General features: G+C 48.5%; 1 protein-coding gene across 4 annotated transcripts in view; it reads right to left on the bottom strand.

The window, feature by feature from the left end:
- SH3BP4 (SH3 domain binding protein 4) overlaps positions 1–16,838 on the bottom strand; it is a 103,582-nt gene that overhangs the window by 26,893 nt on the left and 59,851 nt on the right. The window contains exon 1 of one of the 4 annotated variants that reach the window (XM_054478164.2): positions 451–605. The exons of 2 other annotated variants lie outside the window; for them this stretch is intronic. The gene's annotated coding sequence lies outside the window, so the exon portion shown is untranslated. Of the gene's footprint in view, positions 1–450; positions 606–16,838 lie in introns of those variants that run through there. One more of the 4 variants, XM_063648126.1, reaches the window with a different exon arrangement.

Raw genomic sequence — 16,838 nt, 5'->3', positions numbered from 1 at the left:
CTCCAGGACAGCCTGCAGTTGCAGGGCCCACCCTTGGCAGGGCAGCCACCACTGGATCTCAAGACCCCCTAGAAGACCAGGCTCCATCTCACCTCTTCACCTCCCAGCCGAGGTCAGGTCTAGGAAGACAGGAAGACGCATTTGAGCTCATAACTGATAAGTTTTTCCTTTTTCTATGCAAAGGCTGATTCATTTAGAGACAAAAGAGGCTGCTCTTAGCTCCTCCCCAGGAACCAAGAGGGCAGCCTCTGAACAGACGACATCACTGCATTCAGAAGGAATCACTGACAGATTCCGGCGGCAAACTCAAGAACCCGCACACACCCCCTCCGCTACGGCTGCCATCACGCCACGCGCAGACTCCAGATCACAGAATATTCTCCCTGTGGCCTCTGCCAATGATCTGCCCCAAGGAACAATTAGAGAACAAACCAATCCAGAAAAACCAACCTAACGAGAGCGTGTCTGGGGCGGAGAAGGTCTTACGGGAACCTCAGGCTGAGTGCACAGACTGTTCATGTTCTCCTCCGTTCTCCTGCGGCCACGATCCTGAACGCTGCAGAAGGACAGCAGCCGGCCTGGAGGGGATCGAGGCATAAATACTGCCCTTGCTCCTCCCCTGCCAATTCCCTGTGTGCCTTGTTTAGGATGACTCATTCTCCATGCTTGATGATAATTTCTGGAGTATCATGTTGATTTCATCAGATTTCCTCCGGGTTAGAAAACAAAAAGCGTGAGATTCCACCTGCTCTCTGTAATTTCTGTCACCAGCTCTGTCGATGGAAACTCATCACATCAGCTCACCTCCCTCCCTGAGCAAGAGTGCATTCCGGACGACCCTAAAACCCACAGACATTCCGCCCCAGCAGGTCGGTCCTCCTGTTACTGACAGCCTGACACCCAGCACCCTGTACTTTGGACCCCATCGCTATAGTGGAGAAGCCTTCAGAGCCTGGGGGCCTGGGGTGGGTGGGAGGGACAACTGGCTTTCACAGAGTCACTTGATGGGACCACCAGGAGACCACGGGGTTAACACCCCAGCTCACTCTCTCATTCCAAAGGCAAAATCGTGGAAATCTGCCTCCTAGTCCTGACCCGACTGGTCTGGGCAACAGCCCAAGTGCAGTCAACACACGACTGGTGTCCCTGCCGGGATGCTTCTGGGCACGGCTTGGCAGGGAACGCGAGGCTCCGACTCAGGGCGAGGACCAGCCCAGGTGCAGTGAAATCCAAACCTTTCCCGCCACCTTAGCAGATGCCCCGCCCTGTTACAGAAGCCTGATCAGCAGAACCTTTCCTAATGCGCCCGGAGCACTGCCTATCGTCATACCACCCTGAACGCGCCTGATCTCGCCTAATGTACCCAGGGCACAGGAGGAACATGCTGCCCGGGGCTCGGGCGGGCTGCCTCTTCCTGGGGGAGAAAACAGCACGGCCCATCGGAAGGCACGGGCAGCCACCGACAGGCACGCCAGCCGATCAGACTCACTCACAGTACCCCTCTGGGTGCATTTCCCTAAACAACTGAGTTCAGTTTAGGAGGTGGCAGCGGTTATTCAGAGCCAAGGCCACGCCACAGGGTGAAAGAATGAGGAACGAGGGCAGGACCACGCGTTCCAGTCTGAGTTTGAGAAACGTGGGCATATCCCGGGTGCCACATCTACCTGGGACTACGCACAAAGGTCACCTTAGTGAACATCTACTGAGTGCCAGGCTGTAGCAACGAGGCTCTGTGCTCAAAACTAGGGACAGAAATAAATGGAAGAGAGTTGGTTTTGAGGGAACCCGTATTGGAGACAAACCAACAAAAGAATGGAAGACCTGGAGGGGAAGGAGCGCTAAGGTTCTCCGTGCCAGACACTGGGTTATAACTTGCACACATTCAAGGCTTAACTGTGGGTGCCAAGCTGGTGACTCAGACTCCAGAGATGCGGAGAAAACAAGGGCCATGAGTCGTCACTAGGTGCTCCTTGCTTGCTCAGTTTTTATTGTAAAAAGTGAGAGGGCTAGCGCAGCTGGAGTCACGATTCCAGATGTTTTCACCGGCCAGACTGAGAACATCTGAGGCTGGGGATCCCCCGACAGGTCAGGAAGAGGAGGGGAGGGCGTGCGAGTCCCTCTCCAAGGCCTCAGCTTCTTCTTACCTGGCCTCCTCCCTTTCCTGCCTCCCCTCTCCCCTGCTTCCTCTTTTCCTGGCCCCATCCCTCCCCCCCATCCCCTCTGTGGGGTTGTTCTCAGCACACTGCACAGACCCCAGAATCTCCTTGCATTCAAAGCAACCATTACTTCAGACTTCAGAGGCCCCCACAGTCTGTGGGAGACATTCTAAGCTTTCCAGATTCTTCACACCTTCCTCCGTACATCCCATGCACTCACCAAACACAGCTACTGTTTTTTCCAAAACATCTCCAGACCTCGTGCCTTTCTTCCCACCCACTTTCTTGAAGACCCAACAGGGCTCCCCATTTCTATAACATCAAAACCTACCGATTGGAGAATGACCCCCTGAAACAGTGCCTTTGCCTTTGCAAATGGAAGTCCACCTCTTTTCCTAGCTCTCCTGGACACATCGTCATCATCTCTAGGCATTTACTGCTTTTATCCCCGGCATCACACTGTTCATCATGCTTGTTATTTTTTCTTAGTTCCCTGACTACACTCGTTTCCTTGAAAGCTGGTGACTTGGCTGCTCTGTCTTTATAATTTTCCAGCATTGAGCGCAGTGCCCAGCCCAAGCTTGGATTGTCTCCCACAGACTGTGGGGGCCTCCAAAGCTTGGTGCTTGGTGCCATCTGTGGCACGGGATGACTGTTGTGCTCAGACATTAATTCAGCATCACGTGCATTCACGACCAGTAAATACACAAGGGAAAGCAGGACCCGGACCTTCCCTCGACTGCTTATCATTAAGCTGGAAAGACACACACATGAAACCAACACCACAGGAGAGGGGTGGGGGCCTCCACCATGTCTTCTGGGTGTGGATGGGACCGGAACTTCGCAGACACCTTGGCTCGCTTCCCTAGCGCGCTCCTAGGTCAAAGCTCTTCACCTACATCTTCCTTCCCCACCCTCACCCTGCCGCTGAGAATCACGAAGAGCTTACAGACACACCAGTGTGTACCTGTCAAGTGCTCATCAAGCCTGGGGTTTAGGCAGACGTTTGTGGCAATGGGCTGCTGTCAGCCCCCTTGAATCACATGGGAAGGCTGGCCCGCCCGTGTCAGACGGCTGACAGCAGACAGGCTATGAAGCAGGACCCTGTGATCAGCCCAGACCAGAAATACTTCCAAGCTCTGGTCCCCAGCCAGTGACCAGAGAGAAAAAGTGCAACTGTCTCTGAAGACGTTTTAAGAGCAGCAAGCAGAGAGCCCCATTCATTTGACTGGGGCTGACCAGAGGGCTGTACTCAGACTCCCAGCTCCCACCTGCCACTTAAGACCGCAAAGCATCGGCACTGGAAGTATTTGTGCCCTCCAAACACTACTCACTGACTTACCATCTTCTTTTAAAAAAAATCAAATGTTATTAATACTTCTTTATCAATCAACCTGCTTTTTACAACTTGATAGATCTTTTCTAGTACACATTAACTCAAAGGAATGTTTTAAAGTGCATCTTAGGTGCCATTCTGAAAACTGCAGAGCTAGCCAGCTCCACACATACATCTTACAGATGAGAAAACGGAGGCCTCACTTTTATTGAAAGGGGCTTTCCCTGATGAAAATGCTGGATCTGAGCAGGCTGGAGAGGGGGAGGCGGCTTCTAGGGTTTAATACTGTTCCTGATTCTACCAACAGTTCTCATTAGTGACACACACATGCCATGTCTGAGGCTCAAGGAATTTCATACTGTGAGGACGTGAGTGGAGCCCTGAAGCCAAAGCAGCCATGAGGATGCCACAGTCGTTGCAAAAAGCCACAAGCAGAAATCAAAGCCCACCCAGTGGATCTGCTGAAAAAGCGCCAACACACCCCAGGATGCCTGACCTGCCAAGCCCATGCATGCAAACTGTGGATGGGCCCTCAGGGCGTCGCTTAGGAGAGACGACTGTGCAAGGTGTCACTCCTTAGTTTATTGTTTTAGCCTCTGCCTCTCAGCCAGACCTTCAGCCACAAAGAAAGGGAGCAACTGCAGTTTTATCCACCAGTTTATCAAGAATCTGGCCTCTAAGCAATGAGTACAATTTGTGAATGAATGAATGAATTTCCTTACTGAAGAGCTCACATGTCCATGAATTACTAATCGAGATATCTAGAGCAACAAAGCAATGAAAAATCCATCCTTGACCAATATTTATTAAGAAAATGAGAGGGGACAGAATTCCTGTCCCTCCTCCCCTCCCACTGTCCCTCAATATACCCGTCCTTAGGAAATCAAAGATGTAGATAAAGTGTTTGGTGACATGGAGATGGGAGCAAGCTAGTTCCTCACACAGAGCTTGAGGGCACCATATCTCCAGAAACAGCCGTGCAGCCATTACAATTCTTCTTAGGCTATTTAATAGAATGGAAAATCCATACAACATAATATTTCAAAATTTAAATCCACAGATTGTATAATAAAATCTTCTTCTACTTTGTTTTCAAAAAAATACCTTTTATAGAAAAAGAAGAGTAAATTCCACACTGAATGCTGACTTTAGGTAGCAAGTGTATGAAGAGCTCTTTTCCTCTTCAAAATTTTCTTAATTTTCCTAAGATTTTTCTATAATCAAAAATGCTTTTTAGAAAATGAATTTCCATTCTTTCCCTCCCTCCCCCCGAGATGGAGTCTCACTCTGTCGCCCAGGCTGGAGTGCAGTGGTGCGATCTCGGCTCACTGCAACCTCCACCACCTGGGTTCAGGCAATTTCCTGCCTCAGCCTCCCAAGTAGCTGGGATTACAGGTCCCCACCACCATGTCCAGTTAATTTTTTGTATTTTTAGTAGAGACGGGCTTTCACCATGTTGGCCAGGCTGGTCTTGAACTCCTGACCTCAGGTGATCCACCCGCCTCAGCCTCTCAAAGTGCTGAGAGTACAGGTGTGAGCCACCGCGCCCAGCCTGAATTCCCATTCTTATTCTGAAATATGAGGCCTTGATTTCAGCAGGTCTTTGCAACTTTGTAAGGCCATGCTATGGGCAAGTGAAAAGGCGGCCAGCTGAGCTGATTCTGGACGCTCTCAGATACTTGACTGAGCACCTCTAATTGTGTACTAATCCCGGTGGATTTAACTCCAGGATTCCCAATTCCAGCTCTGTGATTTGGGGAAAGTCATTTTGCCATTACATGAAAATAAAGGTCCACCTATTTCTCCTGGCCTTATTACTCCACTAAGTAGGAGACGTGGGCTACTGGCTAGAAAGATGTGAGGAGGGACAAGGTCAAGGAGTGAGGCCCAACCAGACCCATAGGGCCCCAACTGCAACTCTGCAGAGGGAGCACCACCCTGACCCTGTTCCGCCCAGCAAGACTGCCACATTTTTGCTAGTGTAAGTGGCACAGCAATGATCATCTTTGTATCTAATCGTACTCAGTATTTTGGGTTATTTTCTTAGGACTGCTTTCAGGTAGAGTAGGAAGGGTTACCAAAAGCAGTCCTGGAAGACTGTGACAATCCATCCTCTCGACAGCAGCGGGTGTCCAGTTCTCACCCCTAACCAGCAGGTCAAGAAAAGCCTTGCTCATCTGACAACGAGGGGATGGGCCGTCAATGTCTCGATTCACCCGCTTTCAACATTTCAATCCACCCTCTTTTGACCATTAGTCAGAAATAGTTCAAGTATCAACTACTACTTTTTTTTTTGGAGACAGAGTCTCGCTCTGTTGCCCAGGCTGGAATGCAGTGGCACGATCTCGGCTCACTGCAGCCTCCACCTCCCTAGTAGCTGGGACCACAGGTGTGTGCCACCACACCTGGCTAATTTTTGTATTTTATTAGAGACGGGTTTTCAGCATGTTGGCCAGGCTAGTCTCAAACCCCTGACCTCAAGTGATCTGCCCGCCTCGGCCTCCCAAAGTGCTGGGATCACAAGTGTGAGCCACCATACCTGGCCAAGTAGCAACTACTTCTTTTGTCCTACCTTGTGGATTATCATTTTGCACTCTCTGCTCAATTACATCCTAAAATCTCAGCAGGTCAGCTGCAAATATCTCCCCCACTCTGTGCTTGCTTGCACTAATCCATTTGGTAACTTGATAAAGTCTCAATTATTTAATCATATCAATCTGTCCTTTGTCATTTCCCCTTGATGCATAGAAAGGCCTCCCTTGATGACAAATTCAATAAACATTCACATCTATTTTCCTTTACTTAAAAAAAAAAAGGTTTGTGGACTGACATTAATGTACAAAGAATTTATTTTGCTTCTTGGGGAGGGATGTTACAAAATTAACTACCAAACAGATGAGCAATTACTCCTGCATGAATTCCTGAACAATTTGTCCCCTTCTGACTCATGTGATGTCATCTTAATGCATTTTTAAACGTGTACAGACACTAGGGTCTGAATCGGGGCTGTTCTGTGTCATTAGTTTGCCTATATTTATCACAATATCAACCTTTATTTAACCATGATAGTTCTGCTGTGTTGGACTACATGGAAGGTCTGGCTTCTATGCACTATTCTATTTCAAAGTCCTATCAGTTATTTTTACCTTTTTTTTTCTTCCAAATAAACTTTATTATTATCATTTTTTTTTTGGAGACAAAGTCTCACTCTTTCACCCAGGCTAGAGCACAGTGGCATGATCTTAGCTCACTGCAACCTCTGCCTCCTAAGTTCAAGGGATTCTCCTGCCTCAGCCTCCTAACTGGGATTACAGGCATGTGCCACCATGCCTGGCTAATATATATATATATTTTTTAGTAGAGACAGGGTTTCACCATGCTGGCCAGGCTGGTTTCAAACTCCTGACCTCAAGTGATCCACATGCCTCAGCCTCCTAAAATGCTGGGATTACAGGAGTGAGCCACTATACCTGGCCCTCTTCCAAATAAACTTTAGAATAATTTAATAAAATGTCTCCCACCATCTAATTTCTGCAAAAACATATTCCCACTGGGATTTCCTGGGTACTGCGCTACAAGAAGTGACATCTTTATACTATTGCATCTTTTCTTCCACAAATGTGGCTGGGTCCCCATTGATTTAGATATGAGTCCCAGAGCAGTGTAGGGCAGAGACAGCCAAACTTTTCCTGTAAAGGGACAGAGAGTAAATTAAGCTTTGTGGGGCCATATATTCTCTGTCACAAAGACTCAGCTCTGCCCTTGTGGTCCAAAAGAAGCTGTAGATGATACAAATAAATGAGTAGGATCATGTTCCAACAAAAATGTATTTATAAAAAACAAGAGGCAGACTACAGTTTGCCCCTCCCTGGTGTCAAGATTATGAGGGTGGGACACTCTGCCTAGAGTCTGGCTGATGGACTTGGGGCCTGGGCACTACCAATCACCACGTGGGAGGCTCAGGGCAAAAATCACTTGACCTTGAAAGGAGTCCCTAACTGCAAAATGGAAACAATGAAAACACAATGAGATAATAGGTACACAAAAAGCACTTCTTCTAGGGTTGATGTTAACTGAAAGCACTAAAAATAACTGTTGGGTAACACCAGCACTACCGCTAACAACAGCTGTAGTAGTAACAGTAGTAGTCGGAAGAGGACTCAAAATGTTTTCTTTGCAGAAAACATTTTCAATACATTACGATATTTTAAATTTGGGTTTGGATGTTGTCATTGCCGTGAATGCCGTCTCTTTTTCCGATTATATTTTCAGGAGATTATTGCTGCAAAAGAGAAGTCACTTATTTTTCTTCTCTTTTTTTTTCAGACAGGGTCTCGCTCTGTCACCCAGGCTAGAGTGCAGTGGTGCAATTTCGGCTCACTGCAACCTCTGCCTCCTGGGTTCAAGCAATTCTCCTGCCCCTGTCTCCTGAGTAGATGGGATTACAGGCATGCGCCACCACGCCTGGCTAATTTTTGTATTTTTTGGCAGAGACAGGGTTTCGCCATGCTGTCCAGGCTGGTCTTGAACTCCTGACCTCAAGTGATCTGCTGCCTTGGCCTCCCAAAGTGCTGGGATTATAGGCGTGAGTTACTGAACCTGGTCAAGAAGTCACTTATTTCTATATCTAGGCATTTTCAATTCAGTAACTAAAATCTTGTTTTAAAGACACCCATTCCTACAAACCTGCTTCAGGGCAAGCCAGAGTCTGCCCAGCTCAGTGGTGTCTGTTTCACTGCCTTTCCCGTTCTTTCTCTTACGTCGCAAAGAAGAATCTTCCTAGATTTGGTGGCTCTCCCTCGGGGGGGGCCACAAACTCCAGCTTGAGTTTCTTTCTCGTAATCTGATCAATAGTCAATTCAAATATCATTTACAACAACATTTCCATATAGAACATGTAACTTGCTTTTCTTTGTCTCTTTTAAAGATTTTTTTTTTTTTTTTTTTTTTTTTTTTTTTTTTTTTAAGAATCTTTAGAGTATATTCTGGGAACTCTGGCCTCAGATCTCTCATCTGGAAAAGGAGGAATGGAATGGACCTCCTTCTAGATTGAGAAGGTAGCAGCAGCAGAAACAGTGGTGACAACAGAACTCACCCTTCCCTGGCCAGGCGTGGTGGCTCACACCTGTAATGCCAGCACTTTAAGAGGCTGAGGCGGGTGGATCACCTGAGGTCAGGAGTTCGAGACCAGACTGACCAACAAGGTGAAACCCCGTCTCCACTAAAAATAAAAAATTAGCCGGGTGTGGTGGTGCATGCCTGTAATCCCAGCTACTTGGGAGGCTGAAGCAGGAGAATCGCTTGAACCTAGGAGGCGGAGGTGGCAGTGAGCTGAGATCACGCCACTGCACTCTAGCCTGAGCAACAAAATCAAAACTCCATCTCAAAAAAAAAAAAAAATTCACCCTTCCCACCATCAAGCCCATCATCCTCACACAAGAGGCTTTCCCTGCATCTCTCCTTTTCTTCTGCCCCCAATCCAGCCCACTGTGTCCAGTCAGTGTGATCGCCAGTGTATTCCAGTCTGATCTCCTCTCTCTATTACCTGCTCCCGGCTGTGTGCACCGTCACTCACCTGAATGCCCTGCAGCGCCCTCCCACCTGGGCTCCCTGGTTCCACTCCCTCCACCCACTCACCAATAAGACCATTCTCCTTAGGGCACCCAGGGCTCTTTCAACAAATTAAGTCCCTCCAAGGGCATCTCGCTGCATTCAGAACAAAATTTCACCTCTTGACTAGGCCCCAAGGCCCTGCCTGACCTTGCTCCTTCCTGGTGCACAACGGAACTATTCCTGCCCCAGGACCCTTGCACTGGCTGTTCCCTCTGGCAGGCAAGCCCTGCTCCAGAACGTCACTTGGCTGATAAGTTTTGCCACCCAGATCGCAGGCCAGTGCCATTGCTCCAGAAAGGTCGATCTGACCACTTGCCACTGCAGCCTTGCTCAGCAGGTTTTGCTGTTTCCTCGAGGGCACATGACTTACCTCAATCAACTTTGTCTTTAGGTCTTGTCTATTTCCTGGCTCCCTCTGGAAGGTAAGCTCCATGAACAAACTCCCTGTTCCCAGATGTGCCCTGATTCCCAGAACAGCACCAGGTATGACTCAGTCACTCAGGAAAATGGGCTTAAAAAAGTAACTGGAACCCAAAGGCAGCATTGCACACCAAAGGGGCCTCCCAGAGCACCCCAGTCCTGCCTCCCTTTCTCCCAGAAGTACTTCACTGTGGAAACAATAGTCATCTAAATTACTCATAATAATACATGTCTTTTTTGCTCAAAACTTTCAGGAACGTTTGCTTGCAAAGATCATGGAGAGGTGGAAGAATGATTTACCTATTCAATAAAGCCTCTCTGAAGGCAAGCTTATGCCAGAATCATGCTAGATGCTACGGTAACTAATGTTGGTGTTTAAGAGGGAAGTGGCAGCTTTTCCTATTCACCTGCCCAGAGGCCTGAACCTGGCTATTGCACACTGGCCTGGGAGGGACAGCCTGTACCCGTGCCCCACAAGACTAAAATATGCACAGGGACTGCTGTTTTGTTTGATTTATTGGTCTATCAAGCCCCCTGCCCAATCCCCTGGCTTCTGGAACTGCACCTCACTCCCAGCAAGCACCCAGACTCTGTAGAATGAACTCAGGGCCATGGTCTGATACGAGTTACACGGAAACAATCATCCAACTCCCTCCCTCCTGCAACCTCCCTGCCCCACACCAAGGGTTTGGCTACACCATAAGCCACTTAGACCCGTGAACACAGGTAATCCAAGACCCTGTAAGCTCTCGTCTACCCTCACTCACCCTGGGCCATGGAGATCTGCCAGGGCCCCAGAATTAGGGCCTGTGTCTCACTTCCGTACAGAATGTTTATGTAGGTGGTGTTGACAGGACCCAAGACTCTAGGTACCTACAGTGCTTTCTGCTCCAGTGGACCCACCAAGAGTCCTGCTGCGTTTCAGAAAGAACCAAAAAAACTGGTTGAATATCAACCATTTGATGTGGTTCAACCTAAAACCAACATTCTAAAATAATTCATTACAGATTTAATGTGGCACTGCCTCTAATTTCCTGAGAGGGATTTTAACGCTGATAACACTACACCCATATGAAAAAGCAGGGGAGGGGGCCTGACACACGGCACCCAGTGAATGACACTGGGCCCCTGGGGGGCAGGGGAGATAAGCACATGTGCAGAAATATCAATGCTCACCCCATGTCGATAAAGCAACTTATGCCCAGTCACTCATCCTGAGAAGACAGATGGGAAGCCAGACACAAAAGCTCAAGATAACCCCACAGATGAGGGTGAAACTGATTAATTAAAGTCTGATCTATGGATGACAGAATGCCAAGCAGCCATTAATATGGCTTAGGACAGGATTTTTTTTTTTTTTTTTTTTTTTTTGAGACTGAGTCTCGCTCTGTCACGCAGGTTGGAGTGCAGTGGCACGATCTCAGCTCACTGCAACCTCTTCCTCTTGGGTTCAAGCAATTCTCTGGCTCAGCCTCCCGAGTAGCTGGGATTACAGGTGCCCACCACCACACTTGGCTAATTTTTGTATTTTTAATAGAGACGGGTTTCACCATCTTGGCCAGGCTGGTCTTGAACTCCTGACCTCATGATCCACCCACCTTGGCCTCCTAAAGTGCTGGATCTCACCCAGCCAGGAGAGGATTTTAAAATATGAGAAATGTGAATATATTAAATCTTAAAGTATTTTACCAAACAATATTATAGCATAGTCTCAATTTTCTTTGGGTACATGAGAAGGCTATATACCAAAAAAAAAAAAAAGGCAAACAGAAACTCGCTGCGGGAAGTGAGATCTGGATAATTTATGTTGTTGCTTGTAATTTTCTCTGTGTTCCCTGTATCTTCTGAAGTCAACGTGTTTTGTTCTTGAGGGATGTGTCACGTGGCATCCCCATCCTCCATAGACAGAAACCCGCATCTCTGCATTAGCTCGGAAGGGATGGATGGATGGATGGTTGGATGGACAGACAGATAGAAGGATGGATGAAAAGATGAGTTGCAGTGGCTCACACCTGTAATCCCAGCACTTTGGGAGGCAGAGGTGGGTAGATTATGAAGTCAGGAGATCGAGACCATCCTGGCCAACATGGTGAAACCCCATCTCTACTAAAAATACAAAAAAATTAGCTGGGCATGGTGGTGTGTGCCTGTAGTCCCAGCTACTCGGGAGGCTGAGGCAGGAGAATCGCTTGAACTCACGAGGGTGGAGGTTGCAGTGAGCCGAGATAGCGCCACTGTACTCCAGCCTGGTGACAGAGTGAGACTCCGTCTCAAAAAAAAGAAAAAAAAGAAAAAGAAAAGAAAGGACGAGTGAATGGGCGGTGGTGCTGAGGGCGGTCAGCTCCCCAGGCCCAGCTTAGCATTCAGCATCACCAGACACTTCCAGTCACAGAGGAAAGTGTTCCCTTTCTAAGTACAACACAGCAGTACACCCAGTACACCACATGCTCAGGTGACTTACAGGAAATTTGCCTGGCCTTCCAAATCTCTTCTTACACAGAAGCAGCAGCAAACAAAGCATGTCTTATTTTCATTCCTCAGATGTGCCTCGTGTTTTTGGCCCAAGTCTCTGTCCACGTGGTTACGTCCATTACAGCAAGCTCCCCTGGGCCCAGTGCAGTGGCCACCTTATCTACCCCTCTCCCCTCACTTCTCCTCCCCCGGCCCCCCCACCCCTTGCTGTGACATCTAAAGATGTCTCCAGACATTACTTAATATCCCTGGGTGGGGAAGCAACTCTCCCAGAATTATCGCTCTAATCTGAGCTTCTTAATCCCAGCCAAATGTGTGTCCCCCAAATCTCTGCAACGTACCCCCATGTGACTGACGCTGATGAGCACAGGGGACCCCACGAGGCCCCTCGTTTGCACCTTTCTCATACCGACCCAGCTCAGCCACTCTCAAGATTAACTAGCAAGGCGCCCATGGCTGTGGTCTCTTTCTGGCAATACCACGCAGGAGGACATCTGAGAGGGAGCTTCCCTGGATGACGTGTTACTCTTGAGACAGACTGGGCACCACATTAAACAACCAGCCTCCCAGATGGTTCACACCTTTATCTATTCTCAGCCAGCCCCATCCTCTGGCCACCCCCACCACTCAGATCCTCAAGAACCTGCCCACAGGCTCTTCCTTCCCAACCTTCCTCTACTCACCTGGGAAACGCTGGCTTACCAGAGTGGACTGTATCCACCACAGTCACTGAAATCCTCTCCCTGCCAGTCCTTCAGGCTAACACTGGACTCAAACCATCCTTGCATTCCCCACAGAGCCCTGCAGTCATGTCTAAGCACTGCAGTTATCAGCCACATGATCTGGGGAAGTTGCTGACCTCTGTGCCTCACTGTCCCCATCGGCCATAGGGAGGGACAACAGCAGCGAGGGCTCCCACGTGAGATAACGCGGCACGGGCCCGGGACATGCCCTGCAGAGGTTAGAAGTTGAGCCTTCTGCAGAGGTTCATCGTGACCCAGCTCACACCCAGGCCCTACATTTTTCCTCAATAATAGCTCAAAGTCTGTGAAAGTTTGTTTGACACACTCTTATTTTTACTCAGCCTTGCTGCTTCCCAAGTGTTCCACTGTGGTCTGGAATGCAAAGAATTACACCAGATTGGGTTAACAGGTGCTTCATTAAATTGGGTAGTATGATTTCTTTATTAACTACTAATCAATTACTAAATTTTACCTCCATTGACAGCTGTGCCCATTAGCTATGGGCTGCACTAGTGAAGGTTTAGGGATATTCACCGCACCTTATTTGCATTTGTTTGAGCCATTTAAGGCCCAAACAAGGGGTTAAAGGATAACCCAGAAATGCTTGTAAACAAGCACCTTTTGGCTAAAACCTAAATGCCCCCAGGCCAGGGAGAGGATAATACTGAGAAGTCACTATGTTCCCATTGTTTTAATACCCTTTGTCCCTTCTAAAGATGCTGAAGTCCTCATCCCCAATACCTGTAAATGTGACTGTCTTTGGAAAGAAGGTCTTTGCAGATGATCAAGTTAAGATGAAGTGACTGGGGGCCCTAATCCAATAGGACTGGTATCCTCATTTATACAAAGAGGAAATATGGACACAGAGAGATGCACACAAGGAAAGATGATGTGAAGACCCAGTGAGACAGTGACCAATCGCAAGCCAAGAAGGGATGCCGAGGAGTGGAAGCCAGGAGTGGAGAATGGGACAAATTCTCCCTCACAGTCTCAGGAGGAACAGCTCTGCTGATGCTTGATTGTGGACATCGGGCTTCCCAAACTGAGAACAGACTTCCACGGGGAAGACACCTGGCTGGTGGTGCTTTGTTATGGTGGCCCCAGGAAACAAACATTTCCCTAAAGGCTAAAACTGAGAAGGCTCGGACACATCCCTATTCTCAGAACTCATTCCCCTCAATGCCATGTGGGCGCTTCTTCCCCAGCGCCTCCAACATCTAACACAATGCAGACTCCAAGAGCACACAGAGGGCGAGCTCCAGAAACAGAGGGACGAGGCCTATACCGCGAAACTCAGGCGGCCTCCATGCTCGCTGAGTGGACTTTCCTAAGAGCCCAAAGTATCTGGCATCGCCCAATCCTGCTCGCCAAACATTCCTGAAGGATCAGGCTGATGTCGGCAGGCAACGGGTAATTACACCTCTATATCCACCGTGCAATTTACAAAATCCTGCTATGTCACCGTAAGAGCCACACAAAAGCATTTCTTTTTTTTTTTTAAGTTGATTAACATATACTTTAATAGCTAATAATATTATAATAAACCTTTTAGTAAATAAATAACAATTTTATAGAAAACAATAGTACATAATACACATACATTCTATATGTACATTGTTTATATATGGTAGATAGTAGTAATCATTTGCTTCTGAAATCAATCCTAGGAGGGGGTTAATATTATCATTCTGTTTTATAGCTGAGGAAACTGAGGCACAAAGAGGTTAATCTTCACACTCCACTTACTCACCAGGTGACCCTGGGCAAAGGCATTTCTTAATGGAAACCAAATCACTGGGGCTTTCACACTAACTTTCACTAAGATACTGGAGCTACCTGAACATTGCAATTAACTAGGAATGCACTCAAACCATTAGAAAATGGGGGGAGGGGCTTGGGAATAAAAAGACAGAGCAGAACGGAGACCCTGCAAGCGACTGCAGGCAAAACCCCCTTGCCCTCAGTCCAGCAGTTACCTTGGGAGCTCTCGAGGCAGTGTTGATCTCCCCAGAAAATCAAGTTCCTCCTGGTGGGGCCCAACTCGTCTGCAGCAGTATATGCACCAACTAACAAAGTAATTACTAATGCAAATGAATGCCCATCCCTAGTCACAGCTCTAAGATCAAACTCCAAGGAGAAATTTCCAGCAGCTGGTAGGAGCTGAGTGAAAACCAGCCAAGGGCGGGAGACCCCAGCCTGCAGGAGTGCTGGGAAGCACATGGACTGCCCAGACACCGGGGACAACTGGAGAAGGGGGAACAGCTCCATACACAAGGTTCCTGCGTGATTGTGGGGAAGACGGGCTGGACCTTCTGCACAGAAGGGAAGAAGGGCTGGCAGCAAACCACGCAGGCCAGGGAGAAGGCCACTCAGACAGCGGAGGCCTGAAGACCTCCTCCCTTCCCACACTGGCCAGATGTGCCCTGCAAGTCAGCATTTAGGGTTTTAATGTGTCTTCTCTCACAACTGAATCTCACCTCTGCTGATTCAAGATTCATTCTGGGAAAAGACCAGGGAACAGAAAGGCTGTTTTGGAAACATTTCTTTTTATTGTGAGTGGGCTGAAGTGTCCACAGCCTGGGAGAAAAGTTATGTCACCATCTGCATTTAGAGAGCGTGCACATTTGGCGTCCGGCCTCCAGTCCCACAGCCGAGGCACAGAAAGGCCAGCCCTGCTCCTGGAGGCCTTTGCACTCATCGGTGTGGTCCTTGGCTTTCTCATCTGATCCTTGGTAAAATATTAAAAACTCATCCCTGTCTCCTTCCTCCTGCTCCTTGGACCACAGTGGGGACTAAGTTGGGACAATGGCATGCCATGAGTTGGAAATGCATGTTGGGGTTAGAAGTGCGTAATGCACTCCGAGATGGAAACGCGTTGTAGGGTTAGATGTGCATAATGCACTCCGAGGAGTAAGGTGGGTGATGGCAAGGGCCATTGCACTCTGCAGGCACTGCAGCCCAGCCAGCCGGGCAGGTGAAAGCGGGGAACTATGAGCGAGGCTTGGGGTCAGGCCAGGCCTGCAGGCACACAGGTCACCCAGCAGTAAAAGGAAGAGCTCTCCCTTGCAGTGCGGCTGGTTATTGTCCCCACTCAGACACAAGGCGTGCTTTCTTTAGGTGGGATGTACAATGATCCAAACATGACAACCAGGATGAAAACTTGGCAGGTAACTCAGGTGTCCCCTTGGCTCCCATTTATAGAACGTTACAGGACACATTTGTAGCTACCACCCTTCTCAACCTGTGTAGGTGGAGCCTGGTCAGCATGACCTGTCTGTGGGGTGAAGACGCTGGGTCACTGGCTGTGGCTGTCAATCACTGAACTGTGCCGTGTGCAGCAGGGACCCCAGGGATGGTCTGCCGAGGTCAGGGCCCTTCCCATCCCAGTTACTGTTCTTGTGTCTCCTCTGGGCTGGCTGTCCCTCCCAGTACCCTGAGCCACTGTCAGCGCCCCGTAACATTCATGAGCAGCTGGAGGGAAGATGCCAGAGTGTTTAAACCAATAAGCTGCTCCCTGCGTCCACACTGAGTGTGTGGGCAGCAGCCCCTTGCTTTCCCTATAATAGGACCTAATCACTTTATTGTAACAGCTTATTGAATTGTGTGTCTCTCCAGCCAAGCTGTGCGCTCCGGGTCAGCAAGGGCTGTGCCTGTCTCTCAGAATCCCATCCCCCAGCCAGAGCCTGGAATGCAGCAGCAACCGCTCAATGGACAATAATCAACTGCAAGAAGGGCTTCAGGGTGGCTCCCATCCATCTCCTTGTATATGAATGGGGCTGCTTCCCAAAAGCAAGACTTCTTATGCTCATATCCTTCTCATTTCCAGCTGGTACAGACATATGTTCTGACAACCAGAGAGTTATCAGAACTGGAGTCTTCCTTAATGTAAGTCGAGAGGAAGGACATTCACTAAATACACAGGTACTGAGCCTTTGCCAGGAATACAAAGAAAAGCAAGACTGTCGCTGTTCTTAGCAGGTTTACAGAAACAGCAAAGACACAGACGAGAGCTATCATAGAGACTATGATCCAGGGAAGACAGTGAGAGCCACTGTTATGGGTGGAACTGAGTCACCCCAAAAGATGTGTTCAATTCCT

This window comes from Pongo pygmaeus, chromosome 11 (genome assembly GCF_028885625.2).
Source record: "Pongo pygmaeus isolate AG05252 chromosome 11, NHGRI_mPonPyg2-v2.0_pri, whole genome shotgun sequence".
Classification (NCBI taxonomy): domain Eukaryota; kingdom Metazoa; phylum Chordata; class Mammalia; order Primates; family Hominidae; genus Pongo; species Pongo pygmaeus.
The sequence above is the reverse complement of the archived record's forward strand: the minus strand, read 5'-3'. Positions and strand labels throughout refer to the sequence as shown.